The sequence below is a fragment of the Triticum dicoccoides genome, chromosome 4A, assembly GCF_002162155.2.
Source record: "Triticum dicoccoides isolate Atlit2015 ecotype Zavitan chromosome 4A, WEW_v2.0, whole genome shotgun sequence".
In the NCBI taxonomy this organism is placed as follows: Eukaryota; Viridiplantae; Streptophyta; class Magnoliopsida; order Poales; family Poaceae; genus Triticum; species Triticum dicoccoides.
Window position 1 is genome coordinate 446322791 of NC_041386.1, and position 7139 is coordinate 446329929.

The 7139-nt window shown below is 42.8% G+C and overlaps 1 long non-coding RNA gene across 5 annotated transcripts; it reads right to left on the reverse strand.

Moving 5' to 3' along the window:
* Positions 1-3341: 3341 nt before the first annotated feature.
* On the reverse strand, positions 3342-6375 carry LOC119286090. Of its 5 annotated transcripts, XR_005140266.1 has the most exons (6): positions 6271-6375; positions 5532-6170; positions 5100-5182; positions 4544-4736; positions 4236-4266; positions 3342-4147 (listed from the first exon to the last, which is right to left on the reverse strand). It is a non-coding gene; the product is annotated as an uncharacterized LOC119286090 (long non-coding RNA). The 5 variants fall into 5 exon arrangements; XR_005140265.1 differs by having other exon boundaries at positions 3342-4736; positions 5532-5723; positions 5829-6170; XR_005140264.1 differs by having other exon boundaries at positions 3342-4266.
* Positions 6376-7139: the final 764 nt, after the last annotated feature.

The window sequence follows — 7139 nt, forward strand, 5'->3', positions numbered from 1 at the left end:
GCAAAGCTTATAGTGGTGTGCATTACCGAGAGGGCCTAGAGATACCTCTCCGACAATCGAAGTGACAAATCCTAATCTCGATCTATGCCAACTCAACAAACACCATCGGAGACACCTGTAGAGCATCTTTATAGTCACCCGGTTATGTTGTGATGTTTGATAGCACACTAAGTGTTCCTCCGATAATCGGGAGTTGCATAATCTCATAGTCATAGGAACATGTATAAGTTATGAAGAAAGCAACAACAACAAACTAAACGATCATCGTGCTAAGATAACAGATGGGTCAAGTCAATCACATCATTCTCTAATGATGTGATCCCGTTCATCTAATGACAACTCTTGTCCATGGCTAGGAAACTTAACCATATTTGATTAACGAGCTAGTCAAGTAGAGGCATACTAGTGACACTCTGTTTGTCCATGTATTCACACATGTACTAAGTTTCCGGTTAATACAATTCTAGCATGAATAATAAACATTTATCATGATATAAGGAAATATAAATAACAACTTTATTATTGCCTCTAGGGAATATTTCCTTCAGATTGAAGGGATGTTCTCCACTTCAATTTCTTCATCCAACTGCTCTTTTAAAGCAGCAGAAGGATCTTCTTCATCTGATTTATTTGGAATCATATATTCCTCACCAAAGGGAACAATCTCCTTTGATGGCATGCTTGACAGAGGAACAACATTTATAGGATTTCCATAGGAGCTGGTCAAATATTTCATTTTCTTTGGAGCAAAAGACTTGGAGGCAGCAGATACTTTTCTTTTCTTCATAGTTGCTCGCTCTACAGCCTTGGTTTTCTTCACTTCCAAAGCAGAAGGAAGGTTGATGCTTGTTGTTGGTGCATGAGGAGTAAAGGAAATTGGTTCAGTTTCTTCAGGCACAACTGATGTAGTTGTCCTGGCTTGGTCAATCTCTTCGGGTGATGTAGCATATGCTTCAACAGGCCTAGCTTGTTCTTCAGGCGCAACACTAGAGGTTGCCCTGGTAGTTTCTTCTGCGGTTGGAATGTCTTCATCAGCCCTGGTGCTTTCAGTTTCTTCAGCAGCCTGATTGTCATCAGTGGTGCTGGCATGTTCTTTAGTAGGCTGAGCATATGCTTCAGCCTGAGGAATTCCACGTTGCGTTGGGGCTGCAACATTGGAGGTGAATCCCTTCGCCATCTTGAAGAATCTGACTTTGGCTCCTAGCCAATCTACACGATATGCGTCAAATTCATCACTGAGTGTTTTGATCTCAGCTTGCATGGCCACAAGTTCATCAGTTGTCATTGTGACTACATGCTTCTTCAGAAAACGCCCCGTCTTGTACTGAGCTTTCTTCAGCTGCCTGGCCTTCTCAAACTTCCATTTTTCTTCGCCTATGAAGGCGGTCAACATATGACTTCGGCCAGGTGTGAGATTGAAGTCAGGCATAGGAGTGTTGGGGTCCTTTTGCCAGAGATCAATGAAGTCCAGGATCAACATGGATCCAGCAGAAGAGGCACATTTGTGCCTTTGGCTCTAGCGGCCCGATGCTGTCTATCTCTGATGATTTCTTCTACTTCTTCATCATTAGCTTCGTCTTCACTAGACGGTACATGGAAGGCTACCTGCTTCTTGTGAGGACTTGGCCTTGTGCCTCGTCCAGCAGTGGTCTTTATCTTCAACAAAGTAGGACCCGTTGAGGACTGAAGAGGAGCTGAGGAACTTGCAGATGCTCCTGAAGCAATTGAGATGCCAGTGGTCCTTTGGCACGAGGCGAGGTGTGATGACCCACAAGTATAGGGGATCTATCGTAGTCCTTTCGATAAGCAAGAGTGTCGAACCCAACGAGGAGCAGAAGGAAATGACAAGCAGTTTTCAGTAAGGTATTCTCTGCAAGCACTGAAATTAAAATTATCGGTAACAGATAGTTTTGTGATAAGGTAATTTGTAAAGGATAAGAAGTAACAAAAGTAAATAAGGAGAAGCAAGATGGCCCAATCCTTTTTGTAGCAAAGGACAAGTTTGGACAAACTCTTATATAAAGAAAAACGCTTCCGAGGACACATGGGAATTATCGTCAAACTAGTTTTCATCACGCTCATATGATTCGCATTCGTTACTTTGATAATTTGATATGTGGATGGACCGGTGCTTGGGTACTACCCTTCCTTGGACTAGCATCCCACTTATGATTAATCCCTCTTGCAAGCATCCGCAACTACAAAAGAAGTATTAAGGTAAACCTAACCATAGCATGAAACATATGGATCCAAATCAGCCCCTTACGAAGCAACGCATAAACTAGGGTTTAAGCTTCTGTCACTCTAGCAACCCATCATCTACTTATTAATTCCCAATGCCTTCCCCTAGCCCCAAACAATGGTAAAGTGTTATGTAGTCGACGTTCACATAACACCACTAGAGGAAAGACAACATACATCTCATCAAAATATCGAACAAATACCAAATTCACATGACTACTTATAGCAAGACTTCCCCTTGTCCTCAAGAACAAACGTAACTACTCACAAATCATATTCATGTTCATAATCAGAGGGGTATTAATATGCATAAAGGATCTGAACATACGATCTTCCACCAAGTAAACCAACTAGCATCAACTACAAGGAGTAATCAACACTACTAGCAACCCACATGTACCAATCTAAGGTTTTGAGACAAAAGATTGAATACAAGAGATGAACTAGAGTTTGAGATGAGGTGGTGCTGGTGAAGATGTTGATGGAGATTGACCCCCTCCCGATGAGAGGGTCGATGATGATGATTTCCCCCTCCTGGAGGGATGTTTCCCCGGAAGAACAGCTCAGCGAGAGCCCTAGATTGGTTTCGCCAAGGTTCTGCCTCATGGCGGCGGTGTTTTGTCCCGAAAGCTTGCTTATCATTTTTTCCAGGCGTGAAAGACTCCATATAGCCAAAGATGGGCACCAAAGGCCTGCCAGGGGGCCCATGAGACAGGGGGCACGCCCAAGGGTTAGGGCACGCCCCCCGCCATCGTGGATGGTGGGTGGCCCCCCTCCAGTCCTTTCTTCGCCCAATATTTCTTATATAATCCAAAACTGACTTTCGTGAAGTTTCAGGACTTTTGGAGTTGTGCATAATAGGTCTCTAATATTTGCTCCTTTTTCAACCCAGAATTCCAGCTCCCGGCATTCTCCCTCCTCGTGCAAACCTTGTAAAATAAGAGAGAATAGGCATAAGTATTGTGACATAATGTGTAATAACAGCCCATAATGCAATAAATATCGATATAAAAGCATGATGCAAAATGGACGTATCAACTCCCCCAAGCTTAGACCTCGCTTGTCCTCAAGCGGAAGTCGATATCGAAAAATATGTCCACATGTTTAGAGATAGAGGTGTCGATAAAATAAAATATGGACATGAAGGCATCATGATCATTCTTATAACAGTAAAACACACACACACTTAAACATGCCCGTGCATTGCAACGGGATAACAAAAAGCACCCGATCCCAACAAACAGGTCCACGCTCTTTATTTCAATGTGTCACCCCATCTATGTCACCACTTATCCTCCCCCGGCCGAGATCTCCTCTATGTTCACCACCTTATTTAAGTGTGATCATTCAATACGACATGGAAATACCCCTTTAGCAAAGAAAAATAGACAGGATGTCGCTTTATTTTATCGCATTGAAAAAGACTATCCATATCCTATGTACCTAACATTTCTAGGGGATTATGTGTCAGAAAGCATGGATATTTATTTCATTCCATATCAGTATACTAGTAAATTTGTCACACATACACTGTTTGTCGAACCAATTCCAATAATATCTATAGACATGCATATCTTTGGAAAGAAAAGGACCACACACACATACAAAGGAAGTGTCTCAAGGGCCAAACTGTTCTGGAAACTATCATAGCAGAAATCATATTTTTCTAAATCTGGACTAAAAGGGGATGCACGCACACTTATCTTGGCTTGATCAGCTGAACAATCAGATCTTACTACTCGACATTGGTATTGTTTGATGCTTCCCATCGAACATCAAGCAATTTGTGATTCACCATTGCCCTAGGGACTCGACATCCCAGCTATCTTGCTCTGGCAGCTTACTGGTAGCAGACGAAAATACTTGAATGCCTGTTTTGGAAGTTGTTCCAAATTTGTACAGCTCCCTAGGTGGACTCATAGAAGGTTGAACAATGTTTTATTAATCAGTATAGCATCCGTAAACTTCAAAGAAAATTCATAAACAAAATCTACCTCATTAGGTGCATCCTTTTATGATTCTTGGCTGTTAGGTGAACAAAGAGATAGTAAGAAACATATGAAACTGGCTTTTTAAACTTGCATTATTGCAGTATGCAAGAAATTGATGTCTGATGATATTGCCCCAAGTGGTCTAGAATAACTTGATAACCTAACAATGCACTAAGTGATTATGTAGAGAATTATAAATTCACCAAATTCTTAATTCAGTATTTTAATCAAACAACATTTGTTAATTTGGAACTATTTGATATTGTTGATTGTGCGTAAGTCTATTTAGTTAGAGAAGGTTCAGCAAATACCTGTTATTACCTTGACAGTGCCCACAGCTGGACAGAGTTAATATTTTGGGCAAGAAATCTCTGTTATAAATGGTCCAAATTTATCTATATGTATTATGTATATCTCCAACAATAGAAAAAACATTTTGGTCCTCTTCCTCTCTAGCAAATCTTCGTCGGTGATAGGGATATACCAATGACCTTTCTTTGATTTCTAAGTTTCAGAGGTAGAGGGTGGAACAATTAGAAAGTCAATAAAGGGCTAGATGAATCTGATTGAAAAACTAAAAACAACAGAATATCTTGTTGTGCATAAATCATCAATTATATGCCCAATTAGTACTGTCCAGTTAAAGGTCGAAGCTAGAATTATAGATCTTACAACTGTACTTCCAAAAAGAACAATTCAATGTCAGACTTTTATCATTGCTAAATGTCAGGATCTCATATCATACAATCATAATCCTCCTAGATTAGGATTATACCAAATTAGTGAACGAATAAAATAACTACAATTTGGAGCTTCAACTAAAGCAAACGGTTAACTTAATTCTCTAGTCGACGACCATGTTGGTACCTGAAGAATTACCCTCCCCCTACTGTTAGTTCAGCACTTTGGTCCCAAGTTCTTGGCGCAGCATCTGATCCCAAATCTCCAACCTGGTAGCCAATTCTGGTCAACAAATAGTAGCATGGAATACTTTTACAACTAACTTAGAATCAGAAAAGAAGACATGCTTGCCATGTTGGCGTATATGACACTGGAACCACCCATGCAACCATTATCTAGATGTGTGTCTTTCGGTTCAAAACTGTGAATTTCAGAGATGCGCTTCTCTGAAAGCATAAAGATTCCATATCAGACTCAGCACCTGGCTCAACAGATTATACAGTTCGGTGCAAATATTTATAGTGCTTTCATGTGCAAATTCAAGTGAGAGTAGTATATTGGTAATCCATATTTCAGAAGGAAACAGGAAAACGGAAGTGTGATTTTACAGGTGAATACCTTATCCTCCACCTCGTGGATAAAACAGTCGTCGTCAGATGCGTGGTGAAGTGGTGGCCACCGTGCGATCAATGCAAACAGAAACAAGCACACCACTTCCCATCATATTTGGAGGTAAATATACAGTAGTGCTCTCCGGCATTCATCCTTTGTTCTGTGTTTTCTTTTCACTTCTTCTTTGCCATTCTAGTTCTTGTCAGGCGACATGAAAAATCGACGAAGGGAAAAACAAAACAAAGTAAGAAAAGGGGCAACAAATGCCATGGCATGAGCTGTGAGCAAAACAACTCATCTCACCGAATTTTTATAGCTTGGTTGAGTTTTCACTTGGCCCCCCTTTTCACCACATGCCGACATCATCATTGGCTGCACGGCGGTGTCGGTGGCGGCGGCGCGGCCACAGAAGGCACCCCGGCGGACGGCACTGCCACCGCAGATGATGAAGTGGGCCACCGACCGTGTGCTGGACGCTGGCACGCGGTTCTCCTCTCACAGGAACTCCCTGGAGCACGCCCGCTCCATCTCCTGCTCGTAGTCATGCACCAACATGTCCGTCGAGGCACCCTCCTCGTTCCGAGCCCGCGCCAGCACGCCCGCGGTGTAACCGCTGACATCCGACCCAGCGACGACGCCGCGTACCTGCCATCATCAAAACCGAACGAGATTAAAGAAGCTGCTTCTTTCGCTCGAGCGAGAAATCTAATTCCCCCAAAACTAAAATTGGATCTTGGATGCCCACCCACGCGGGCTGTCGACGAGGATGACATCCCAGGCGACGTCGTAGAGTGGTTGCAGGCCCGGCCCTGAGGGGGGGCAGGGGGGGCGGCCGCCCCGGGCCCCCAAAATTCAGGGGGCCCTCCCCAGGGTATGTACACACAGGCCATGGCCCAGGGAGGTAGTGCATGGACGCATGCAAACTAGCGAACTGCCAGCGATTCTTCCTCTATTCAAAAAAGGAAACGTAGCGCTATTCTTCCATTCCATCACGTAGCAATCCCATATCCTACGCCGTCCTTTCCGTCATAAATAACAAGCCGTCCTGCTTATTTTCCCTAATTTCCTTCCTAATCCCGGTCGCCGGTTCGCCGATGACGAGACGCTAATCAGAATACTTAGTACGCGCTGCCGCTTTCCTCTCCGCCTTCAGGCGCTGGACATGCACACACACATGGCAGATTCGCCGGCCTAATTTCAGACGAGTCAATATCGCGTCATTGGGTCATCGCTCAACAACACCCTAGCACCAAAGCCGATCCGATCATCCAAGGTATATTATACTATATTAGTATTCTCTGATCCCTACTCCATATACGTTTAGTACTGATCAAGTAATTTATCCATCACATACATGGGGCATAGCTTGCATCGATCAACCTTTGATGTCATTATTTGTTTATTTTTTCCAGCACAATTAAAAAAGATATAATAGGTGGATGATGCAATCACAGAAGCGTTCTTGATACAAAAAATCAAGAGAAATACTGATGCATCGCTGAACCCAAATGGCAAATTGCCGATTATTGTTGTGGAGAAGATGAACAAATTGATGGGAATTCCATATCTGATCAAGGGGGAAATGTTAAATCAACCTCCATGATAAAAATGTAA